Source organism: Euphorbia lathyris, chromosome 3, assembly GCF_963576675.1.
Source record: "Euphorbia lathyris chromosome 3, ddEupLath1.1, whole genome shotgun sequence".
Taxonomy (NCBI): domain Eukaryota; kingdom Viridiplantae; phylum Streptophyta; class Magnoliopsida; order Malpighiales; family Euphorbiaceae; genus Euphorbia; species Euphorbia lathyris.
The window spans coordinates 108,998,982-109,012,596 of NC_088912.1; positions in this window are offsets into that span (position 1 = coordinate 108,998,982).

The window sequence follows — 13,615 nt, forward strand, 5'->3', positions numbered from 1 at the left end:
TAGATGTTGTAGATCAATCGAATGTAACAACACCAAAGAACAAAAAGCACCCAGTTGAAACACAGTTTATTCATTTCCAATCTCAACCTAACCACTAGGAAATGCCTTCTAGCATACAACAGATAACATGCTTTTGAGAAACTGCTAACTGAAATCATCAAGAGAAATCAAGTCTGGTCGCAGTCAACAAATAATATACAATACCAGCTGCTCTGCTGCAAAATTTTCTTGGGATGATTCTAGCACTCCTTCTGATGATTACCATGATGACTATGATGACGAGGACATAGATGATGATGCACTTTCTGTTGAACCCATAGAAATATCTCATTTATCTCCATGATATTACTCAAGGAGAAGAAAGTGTAGAAATTCTCATAGGCTGCAATTGGTTTGAAAGTATTTACTTTATTTCATCAAGTTTGACCTGGTAAACCAAAGCTTAAATTAATTTAATTCTACCACAACCACATATATAGTTATTATCTAATAACTTATTAACAATTTAATCAAATAACCTTAGATCTTTAACCAATTAAACTAATAGATTACCGTTAAAATTCGGAATTTTAGTTCTTAAACAAGCAAGAATTTGGCTTTTTTTAAGAACAGTGACTACTTTGATAAGTGTCTTCCATTTTTTCTACCTTCAACAAATTCTGTTGAAAAACAAGAGTATATTGAAACAATTTCTCTTAAAAACCAAGAGTATATTTTATGCAATTTTTTGATTAAAGACTAGCGTGAGGGGAGAGAGACTCTGACGGACATCCCAACGAGGTTGGCACCCCCGCCCTAGCCCTCAAAAACCCAAAGCCGAATTTATTAAAAAGAATAAAAAATAAAGAATGTTACAAAGGATAGAAAACTAGGAAAAACGGAAGATAGTTCTCCCGGTCAGATTACATAAAAACTCCGCAGAGCAGAAGTCCGGAATGCTGTCCCACCACGAAGTTTGCTGCGATTGATGACCAAAGTTTGCAAGGAGATCCGCAACACAATTTCCCTCTCTGTCAATGTGTGAAACTGTCACTGTCATGGAGGCCAATTGATCCAAGCAGACTAACCAGGACTGTCTGATTGACCAAGGAACATCACTAGCGCGATGTCGAAGTAGATGCACAATGAAAGTTGAATCACTCTCCACCCATAGTGGATGCCATCCTTTTTTATAGGCCATATCAATTGCGTATATTGCTGCCGAGAGCTCGGCGCTGTTGGCAAATGCGTTGTCCAGTGGATAGGCGAATGCTCCTTCGAAGATACCGTTCTGCGTCCGGAATATCCCGCTGCAGCCAGCCGCCCCTGGGCATCCGACAACGGATGCGTCCGTGTTGACCTTTACCCACCCCTCTGTCGGAGGCTGCCAGCAAACCGGAAGGATACGGGGTGCCCTATGAGGACACCTAGGCAGATTCATCTCTCGCAGTATATGAAGCTCAACCTCCGAGTTCCACATCCCACCATAGTCAAGAGCGTCTCCCTCTCGAATGGAACCCCACAAGCGCCTAAGAGCGAAGAACAAATTTGGCGTATCTCCCTCGAAGATTGCCTTATTTCGGGTTGACCAAATGATCCAGATGCCATTAACCACTGCTAAAGCCCAAAGAGCCGCAATCTCATTGCTGAAACGCTGTTTAGAAGCTTATGTAATCAGGAAACACACACTCGAATCTGTGCAGATTCGCCTGCCAAACAAAGCCCCGATCCCTTGCCAAATCTGCTTGGAGAAATTGTAGGAGACAAACAAATGATCTGGTGTTTCAGATTCAACCCCATAAAGAGCGCATTTGGAGACCAATACCATACCACGGCGAATCGGGCGATCATGAGTTGGTAAAAAGCCAAGAGCCTCTCGCCAACAGACAAGTGAGTGCGAATGGGGGATGAAGGGATGCCAAATAAATCGACTCCAAGGTCGAGGAGGAGGAGCAGGCCTCAACCAAACATAAAATAGTTTAGCAGTGAATTTACCATGAACCGCGGGCTCCCAGATACAGACATCCTCCTGTTCCTGGCTTCGCTTTATACCCTGAACCCTATCCAGAACCTCTTGCAGAAGGTCATGAAGTCCCTCCCAACCAGTGTCAGTTAGAAAATCCATGACAGACGACTTGCACCTGCTTTGAGCCTTAGCGTCCAGACCGACTTGATTTGCTAAATTTGGTCGAATCCAATTCCCGTTCCAAAAATTTGGATTCATCTGCTTCCATATCCACCAGAAGCTATGTGCTCTCAATACCCCCAAAAACGCTTCTAGTTGAACGCCAAACAGCAGCATTAGTAACTGTTCGAGGGATACCAGCTGCACTGATAAACCTAGACCTTAAAAGCACAAAACAAGTAGAATTATCCTGCATAATTCCTCAGGCCATCTTACCAAGCAGCGCCAGGTTCGTGGTGCCGAAATACTTGATTCCAAGGCCGCTGTCTCTGAGAGAATGACAATAATCCTTCCAATTCACAACAATAGATTTTCGTTTGTCAATAGAGCCCGTCCATATAAAGTTTTGAATACACTTGGTCATATGCTTGAGCAGGGCAGCAGGCCATTTATAAATCATGAAAGAGTGAATAAAGCTGCTGTTTATCACAGAATTACTAACATCAATCGCCCTGCCATTGACAGGCTATTGCCCTTCTAACGAGTGAACTGTGCCAGAATTTTATCCCTGATGCCAGCAAGGTATCTACTTCGCGGCATCCCAAAGAAAGGCGGCACCCCTAGGTATCGAAAAGGAAGGTAACCGCACTTCATTCCAACCATATCAGAGAGACGCAGACCACGCCTGTGAGTCACTGCACTTCCCAAAAAAATATCAGACTTTTCCCAGTTCACCATCTGTCCAGAGAGATATCCGTAAAGATTGAAAGCCTCTCGGATAGCACCTACATTACCCACAGTTGCCTGACAGAACATAAGAACATCATCGGCATACAAGAGATGCATAGGGAAATTAGTCTGTCTAGTGTAACTCATCGGCGCTAACTTACCAGTGGTGCCCAAATTGAGCAGCCAACGACTGAGAAAATCCTCAGTAATGCAGAATAAAATCGGAGAGAGGGGGTCCCCTTGTCGCACACCTCTAGAGCATTTGACAAAACCGTTAATGCCAGAGCCTGAAAGAATCAAAATTCTTGCAGAAGAGAGAATGTTGAGAATCCAATCCCGAAATTGAAGAGAGAACCCAAACGCTTCAAGTACTGTTAGGAGGAAAGACCAATCCAGAGTGTCGAAAGCCTTTCTAATGTCAATTTTTAAGGCCATATTGCCTCCAAAACAATGTTTTTTGAGCATATTGGTTCTTTCTGAAGCCATCGCAATACAGTGGTGAATACTCCTGGCCGAAATGAAACCGAACTGGTTATCTGAGACAATGCGGGAAGCAATGCTAGCCAAACGGTCGGCCGGGATCTTTGATATAATCTTGTAGCAGAAGTTGCTCATTGCAATCGGTCTATATTGCTCAATTGTAATCACATTGTCAGTCTTTGGGATGAGGGCCATCAAACTTGAGTTCAAACCTGGTAGGACAGTCTCAGAAGCAAAAAAACTGAAAACCATTGCATAGACATCAGTACCGACAATATCCCAGAAATGCTGAAAGAATGCACCAGTGAATCCGTCTGGACCAGGGGCACTATCCTTATGCTTAGAGAAAATCGCTCTCTGAACCTCAACAAAATCTAGACAAACAGTTAGAGAGTGATTCTCAGAGTCAGTTACTAACCGAGGTATAACATCAAAATCGGAGCCAAGTCCCTTGGAGAATTCATGTCATTGTAGAACAAAGTTGAATAGAAATCGTTGATGTGCGTAGCTATTGCTTGCAGATCGGTAGTTAACTGACTGTTAATCTGTAAGGTGTGAATACCAGCGGAAGCTTTACGAATCTGAGCAACACGATAAAAAACGATGTGTTTCTATCTCCGTCTGCTAGCCATCTGACTCTGCTTCTATCGCGGAAGTAAATTTCCTTGCTGTGAAGGGCCCTATCAAGATTAGAGTGAGCGTCAAGCTCTCTACGATGCAGTTCCGCAGACATACCTTGAATTGAAATATCCTTATGAATACCAGCCAGCGTCGCCTCGGCTGCTTCGATGTTAACGTTAAGGTCTCCAAACACAGTCCTGTTCCAAAGTCGCAGAACAGGTCTAAGGAGCTTGAGCTTGTTACAGAGGTATTGCATTGGAGGGTGGCGGTCATGATCCCCATGCCAGAAATTAGAAATTAAATCTCGAAGGCCGGCATGAGTCAACCACATAGACTGAAAACGGAATCTGCTAACCACAGGTTGCTTCCGCGTGCAATTACATACGAGCGGACAATGATCAGATAGATGCCGGGTTAGAATAGTGCAGCTGAACCTGTCCCAGAAATCGGCAAAATTCATAGAAATAAGGGCCCTATCCAATTTACTCTCAACCCGGGCGGCCCCCGATCTCCCATTACACCAAGTGTAAAATAGACCCTGCATTGGGCTTTCAATGAAACTGTTATTTTCAATAAAATCCCGAAACTCACGACACGGCCGTGCAGTAGGAACACACCTAGTTTTCTCGTGCGAACCACTGATTGCATTGAAATCACCAATGGTGATCCATGGACCAGCAAACTGAAGACGCAACTCTTCAATCCTTTGATACAAAGCCAGCCTCCTGTTAGCCCACACACTGCCATAGACCAAACAAACAAAATTCGAATGATCCACATCAGCCCTCTCAAGTAAAACAAATTGATCATGAACACTACAGACAGAAAAATTTGCAAGTGAATGGGAATGAACAAAAACCCACAAAGACGGACGATCCCGTTGATTAGTGGAAATAAGACTCTTTCCTAAATTACTCCAGTAAGAAGCCTGTATTGAATCGAAATCCACCATCGGCTCTGCCAAACACATTATGTCTGGTTTATGTTTATGACACAAGTTGGATAAGTAGCGTTGCGTATCCAGATTAAGGATACCACGACAGTTCCAATACAGAACTATCATGTATATCGGATCGGGATTTTCCTGACCCGCTTAGTTCGGGTTGAGGTGTTGCTAGCATTGTCCGCATTCCTGTTGTTTCTCCTTTCTTTCTTCGATGTTACGGTTTCCCACGTTCCCTCCTCTTCCTCGTCCACCATGTCCGCCCAAGAGCTGGCAGATTGAGGCAAGTTATCATTTCCTAGCGACGAGGCTCAAGCAAAACTGTCACATTCATTCTTTGAATCCCAGATTTACGGACTGTCAGCCATGTACTGCTTCTCATTTATGCTCAAAGTGTCTTCTTCTTCTGACATCTGAATGCCTTGTATCATTGTATTTCCATTGTTTATCATAACCTCTCCCTCGGTCTGAGGTTCCATGGTATTCACCTGCTGTACTGGGGCAACCTGTATCACTGCATTACCTATCATATCTCCATCGGTGTGAAGTTCCGTGAGTATCCGGTTATTCATATGTTGCACTGGGATCTCCAATCCCGCAGTCACAGTTTTCTTCTTCTCACCCAAGGGTCGTTTTTCTGTTTCAGGGTGCTTAGACCCTTCCTGCGGCCTCCTGTTCTTCCGACAATCATAAGCCATATGCCCTATACTAGAGCACATCTTACAGAAACTAGGCAACTTTTCATAAACAACCTCAACCCATATTTGTTTTCCATCCCTTTCAATACCAAGCTTCACTGGTAAATCCGAGTTGAGATCCACATCTAACAGCATTCGTGCAAAGTGCGTGAAGTCCCCATGCAAGGTGGATTTATCAATCCGAATCAACCCCCCTAAGCATTTAGAAATTTTGGATAATATTTGCGGATCCCAATATTCCTAGGGTAACGAGTATAATCTAACATATACCTGTGCATTTGTTGATTTCTCCGTGAAAGGGTCGAAGACTGGAATCCATGGTTGCATTCGGAAAGTGCCCGACTTGACATTAACGATTCCTTTAGAGAAGATTTGTTGTTTCATCTCCTGCGAATGAAGAACCACATGGTAGAATCCCCTTCCAATCGATATTAACCTCCATTCTCCGGCAATACCCGAGAGCTTGGACAAACTTTGTTTAAGGTCAGCAACCTTCCACGGAGCGTCCCCTTTACTCAAGATTAAGCGGCCAATCAAGGATGTAGAACACAGCGCCACCCTCCGATCGTAACCCGCTTGGTTAATTCGGACAGTTTTTATACCTCCGATGTCTGATATCGTGGCCGTCGAGTTCAAGACCCCGACATCTCCGCTTCTCACTGCAGACGCGTATGATTCGATATGGGACTGGTTCTGCTTTGAGACAGGATTGGGCGGATGGGCGTCAAAACGCAGCTTTGGATTAAAGAGAACTCGAATGTCACAATAAGCATCTAGAGGATCCACAGGGAAAGGAGCCATAGCGGCCATGGTGGCCAGCGCAAGGTGCGGCGGCGGCTAGGGTTCAATTTGAAATGTCCTCCAAAAAACAAATATAGTATATTGAATGCAATTGAACAAGAACAATATTAAAAGTTCAGTAATCAATTTAAGTTTTAGACCTTGTATGAGGTAACAGGCTTATTAAACAAAAAAAAAAAATTAAGAGTAACTTCAACCAGAAGCCATCAATACGAGGCACTAATCAAATCATTAATTCTTTGTACCAAAAGGAAGAAAGGAAAAAATCCAATTAAATATGATTTCTCAATGAAATAGAAAAATAAAACAAATTCAAATTCCTTGGATTTGAAGAGAAAGAACGGTTGCCAACAGGTTTTGTACAAACATTGGCGTCTTTCTTAAAAGCTGCAGCAGTACATATCTTCTTTTTCACGAATCTGCAAATACAAATCAAACCTGCAATTCCAGATTCAGAAAAAAAAATTCCATAAGCAAAAAAATAAAGGAAATCCAAATCAAAATGTGGTTAAACAAATAGACTAACATATTATCAAATAATTAAAATATCACTATTACTTAATTGTATAGCTAAACCCTCAAGTTGATAAATTTTGATAAATTGACCCAAATACAATAAATCTCAAATTGAGATAGCATGAATGAGTAGTATGAACAGATGACCATAAACTGATGACAAGTTAAACAACCATAATCTTGTCAAGAAGATAAGGCCAAAACTAATTGAACTAATCATAATCTAGTTAAACAAGCATGTTCCTGCAATATGGGTTTCATCAAGTTTGAACAGTTTGAGCAATAAAAAAAAAATCAGCAAAACCAAAATATCAATATGAAACAAGGACTACAGATGAACTTCTGAAAATAAATAAAATTTGACACGGGCATTTGATGATACAACGTAATAACACAATGAACCAACCAATCAAACAAACTGTTTTGAAACATAAATTTTTAAATAATGCAAATTTAATTGTAAGAGGGACATGTTAATAAAAAAATAAATTATTAATTCAAAACCTCAAGTTAATTGCAGCCTCTCATCATTTGTTGTAAGAAAGGATCGTTTTCTTCTTCGCCGGCCACATTCTGCAATCAGTGCTAGAATATATATTTTTTTCTTTCTTCCTGTTTCTGAAGATCTGTTGAATCACTCATATCTTGACATGAATTTTCTTCATGTTTCTTCAATGTCATATTTCCTACACAATATAAACTCAGTTAAAATCGTGTTTTCTAAATGGATTCTGATTTTTCACTATCATTCTAGATATTTTTGAATTTTTATTTATTTTCTTAAACATTGCAAGGTAGATCTATTCAGATTTCTCCTTTGGTTTTGATTTAAAAAAATAACTGAATAGTCATATCCTTCTAAAAATATATGTAGGTTCGGAAACTTCATAAGGCAAAAGAACAAATTCCACAAATCATTATATGTATAAACTTAATGGTGCTGCTCAAAGTTCAAATTGAAAAGGCATACACATATATTAAAATTAGGAGCTTTCAGTAGATTAGAAAAAGAAACTAAAAATCAGTGAAAGCCATTAGGCAAAGTTTTGAATCACATCAAATTAACATATATACAACTAATGAGAGAGAGTATACATACAGTCCTGGAAAAGCCCAGGCAAAGCAACGACTCTTCTATAAGTGAAAGCTATTGTTTATTTGATGGGTGAGATAGAGAACTCGTTCATCTTTCCTAACTAAATACAACTGAGATAGAGAATAAAAGAAACTTTTGATGCAATGTTGGTGAAGAGTTGCTCCAGATATATGAGATTTGGGGGTATAGAGTTTTTGTTCATCAATCATTTTGTTTATATTTGAGATTTGGGAGGGTATAATTGTAATTAACTTTTATCTGCTAGGGTTTATGTGGAGGAATCATTTTGTTTATATATTTTAAAATTTAACAATTGCATTTTTATTTAAGTTAATAGATTTTTATATGTAATTAAAAAAAAAGATAATGACGAAATTTGACTCTAACATTTGTTTTAAAAGTGCAAATTTAGCCTTAACGCATGAAATAGTTCAACTTTAATCCTAACGTTTCCAAACAAGATCAATTTTAGCATTATTATATTAAAAATTTGAAAAGGCTAGTTTGACTATTATTTAATTGTCATATTATACATTCCAAACAAGTTTTATGATAAATTGAAGCACTTTCGAATTTTTTTTTTGTTTGTAATTATATTAATAACACAATAAAAAATTTAGACACCTGTAGGTGCCGCGGCCTCGCCCGGAAGACCCGGGGGTGGACACCGTTGACGACAGATGCTGTGATTGACGCTGAAAGCAACCAATCGCGGAATCAAGCTGCTCGGCAGGGCCAGAGCTCGGAGTATGGAAGAGTCGCCACCCGCGAATGGGAAATGAACACCGATCCCTTGCGGGAGACCGGTGAGGGTTCGGGAAATTAGGTACGAGCCGAGAAGGTTAGATCCTTTCTGGAGAAAGACTACTAGGCACCCCGACATCGCCCGATTCTGAACCACCGGCCTCCTACTTAGCATGTTAGGCGCTAATGCACTAATCACATATTTCTTTAAGTTTAAAATTCATTTGAAACCTTTTCTTTCTCGTTTTGAAAACTGTTTTAAGATATATTATTGAAAGCCACTTTAATAAAGAATCACCCATTTGCATGAATTTAGAGTATGTAAAAGAAGGAGGGAGGTAGAAGAATTGATTAATTACAACATATGAATATCTTTCTAAGCTATACACATCAAATCTAAACTAGTATCTCTTCCCAAAACGTGTTTATTTTCATGGTTCGTGCCTTAATTGCCGTTGGAACGATTTAGGCACGTTTCAAAACCCCGTGGATTTACTTGCTTTTCACTTAAACCGTCGTTGGAACGACTCGAGTATTTGAAAACGTGAAAAATGCACATTCAACCGAAAACGTGATTAAGCATACAAGTCCATTTATTTTTGTACAAAACCGTTTAAACGTAAAACGATTCAAAACTCTATTATTTACAAAAAAAACGATTAATTACAAGGCTCGCTTAATCCATTGTTGGAACGGATTAAGGTTTCAAAACGCGACGTTTAGAAAACCATTTGGAACCAAAAAGAAGAAGTTGAAAACTCTTATTTACATTTTGAAAGTCTCCAAATACCTTTAATTTATATAATCAAATTAAAATCTTTTTGGTGGTTTGTTTTTCCCATTTTCACTCACTTTAATCCTTACTTCCCTTTAAACAATACAAACATAGTTATAACAATTAACCATTTTAGTCCAAAACTCACCCAACCAAATACATTTGAAATATATACCTATAGATGTCAAAGGGAAAAGAAGGAATATATACATATATATATACATTTTTAGTAAAAATGGTAATTATATCTATAGATTAAAAACGAGGTAAAGAGAAGATATATACACTATGGTTACTAATAGGTAAAAATAGTAATGAATATAATACTAGATATAATACACTTTTATTTTAATTGAAAAACATGTAAAAATAATGAATAAGATTCATAAATAAGAAAATAACCTTTAGTTTAAAATAGTTTTTACATAATGGATTCATAGAAAATAATCCCCCAAAGTAATAATTAATATAGTTTAAATGAATTTAAAGAAAACATATACATATACATATAGTCTTACAAAACCAAATTAATGAAAATGATCCCCAAATATACAAAATAAGTAAATACATAATAAGTAATTATTAGTTACATACCCCAAAAATAATTTTAATAAACATATTACATAATCATATATACATATATATAAGAATAAATGCCAAAAGGTTAAGAAAAAGGGGGTAAAAGCGCATTTTATAAGTTCCAGCAGCTTTAACGACGGAAAACCCGTCACTAAACTGCTTTTACTGACAGAAAAGGCAGAATATCAGAACAGTCCCCATACTTTCCAGATTTATTAAAAACTTTAGATCTACTTTATTCTCATTTTAGTCCCCGAACTACCCAAATCGGGTCATAGTCTATAACAGAGTCTCCCAAAACGATGTTTTATTTTAAAACGTTAATTTAAAAAAAAAACCTTTTTAAATCCTATATCTACAACGTTTTAGTCCCGAACTACCCTTAAACGGGATCACGGTTCGTATCGGGACTTAAAACGAGGTTTTTTATTTCAAAAAAGAACAAAGTTTATTTAATACGAGACGGAAATTAAATAAATACGAAAGAATAAATAAAGGTGAAAAATAAAATAAATAACTAGAATTATAAATAAAATAAATAAATAAACAAAACTATAAATAAAATAAATAAACGAAATAAATAAATTAAACGAGTCTAGTCCTTAGATAATACCTCAAAATCGGTATTGACAGTCGAAGTCGGTTGATTCCACGAGTTATGGTTTTTGGTGTTTTTTTTGTGTTTTTTGTCCAATATTTAACTTTTATAAAATTTCAATTTTTTTAGAAAAATAAAATTTTTCCCAAAAAATCCACTCTCTCTCTAGAAAAAATATTTCCCAAAAAGAGCTCCTCCTCCTCAAATGCATGGGGATCCGTGCCTTTTATAGGCGTCGGGCATGTACGCTCAACCTATGTTGAGCGTCGCCTGCCTCTCGTCGGGCGACGCTCAACCTACGTTGGGCGTACGCCCAACAAGTGATGGGTGTCGCCTAACATGGGTTGAGCGCACGTCCAACCATCGTTGGGCGTCGCCCAACAGCCGTTGGGCGTATGCCCAACTGCCGTTGGGCGTTGCCCATAGATTGTTGGGCGACGCCCAACGTTTGTTGGGCGTACGCCCAACGCTGGTTCGACGACGCCCGACGTGTGTTGGGCGTTCGCCTAAACAGTTGGGCGACGCCGAGCGTCTGTTGGACGTACGTCCAATGCTTGTTGGGCGACACCCACCGTGCATCGGACGTTCGTACAACGAGTTGGTCGATCACCGAACGAGCATCGGGCGTGCGTCAAACGTCCATCGGACGAGCGTTTGACATGCCGAGCTCCGTGTCTGGCGCACAAGAGACGACGCTCGCCTATCGGGAGCGCCATTCATTATTCGTCGATGGACGTTCGACTTCCGGGGCCTTCTCGTCCACCGATAAAACGGTGAACATACCCGACGTCATCCGGGAGATATTGAATTTGTTAGTGGTACTCACAAGTGCCGGCTCTCCAAGATTTTTCTTGATTTAAATTTTTGAACTAATGGAATCAACCGCTTTGGCTGTTTTATCGTGGGTTTTCATCATAGGTCCTCCGACTCGGTGTCTACAGTTGCCCCTACTTTCCTATTTTGACAGTGATGTGTGTGCTTTTTCGAAAACCATTTTCGTAAATACAACACATGCAATGTGAAACATATTAAACTAAAAAACACATATAGAGTGGGAGGAGAAATACCTGACCTCCACGTCGTGGGCCTTGAACTTGTCCCTAGTCCTTGCATCGGCCGCGAGCGTTGATCTCTCTGCGCGATTTCTTGTCCCAGGTCTCTAAGCCGACCATCCAACCCTAGTCTCTACACCGACCGCAGGTATATAGCTCCTTCTCGCTACCCTAGTCTCTAAATCGACCGCAGGTATATAGGTAGTTCTAGCGACCCTAGTCTCTAAATCGACCGCATGTATATAGCTCTTTCTAGCGACCCTAGTTTCTAAATCGACCGCAGGTATATAGCTCTTTCTAGCGACCCTAGTCTCTAAATCGACCGCAGGTATATAGCTGTTTCTAGCGACCCTAGTCTCTAAATCGACCGCAGGTATATAGCTCTTTTTAGCGACCATAGTCTCTAAATCGACTACATGTATATTGCTCTTTCTATCAACCATAGTCTCTAAATCGACCGCTGGTATATATCTTGTTTAGGTTTCTAAATTGACCCTAAAGCGAGTGCTCTCTTGAGCGATTTGGAATTTTGACCTACTATCGTCTGTATTTTGACTGGAGTTACTATTTCGTGTAATGAAATCATTGATAGGAAAGACCTTACCCTTTCGTTCGGAGCTCTTTTGAGTCGAAAAATATTTTTATATCGACTGTTGTCTGTATTTTGACTGGCGCCACTGTTTGGTAAATTTTCACTATCGTCTGGAGTCGCCTCCCTTGATAACAATCATTGTTTAGCATAACCACTGGCTGAAACAGACTGCAGTTTGGAGATTTGTGCATCCGGTAATTATTTATTTACTTTTTACCTTTATGTCACATTGTACATTTTTCTCTAATTACAAAAATGTCATTTCTTACCCTTATAAAAGGGTGGTGGGGGTCCATTTTAACCCCACACATTCTCTCTCTCACTATCATTTGAGTTCTTTGCGATGGCGCCGAGTAAATACGACGGTACGAAGGGCATGAAGGTGGTTTTCGAGCACCTGCTGAATATTACTCCCTTCCATGATCCAGGCTCTCACCTCAACAGGACCTAACATAAATCAGGTAAGTGCCTCTTTTGTTTATTTTTTCAAGGACTTTTAGGCTTTAAGAACCCCACTTGAACATTATTTGCATGCTAATGTTTAAGATGTTTGCGAATTCTTTAGCTAGAAACGTGAATCCTATGCATTGTGAACATTCTTCGCAATTATGAATTTTATGCATGATTAGTGAATTTTTTTTCTTTCTTTTTAGAAATCATGAATTTTATGCATGTAAATAATAAAAACGTGGATAGTGCACGTGAATAGTAAAAACGTGAATTGAATTAAACAACCCCCAAAAGGTAAACACCATAATTGGGTTAAATTTATCGCAAATGCACGGAAGAATATAACCCTAAAGAATAACGAATTTTAGTTAAATTTTACGTGAATGTACGTGAAAATAGAACCTTAAAGAATAATGAAGTGAGCTAAATTAAAAACTTGGGGTAATTGGTACCATTTCACAAAAATTGAGGTGTCAAGTTGCGTTATTCAGACTTAAATTGGTGGGTAGGGATCCTCTAGAGTTGAAAAGCCTCTAGAGTTGGTGGAGATGTAATCTCAACCATTAATGGATGAGATTTAATTGACAAATTTTAATATCTAATTAGTCATTTATTGATACATTTCATAAATATTGAGGGTAAAATGATACTTTTCCAAAACTTTGATACATTTTGTATCTTATCCATATATCCACGTAGTACAATAACTCATTTTGACTATAATCAATCCAAATTGTTCCGTATAATATTTTTAATATAGTTTTTGGTGTTAAGGTCTAAAAATACCCATAATATTTTCGGTCAGGAGCAATTTTACCCATAACGTCTAAAATTGTC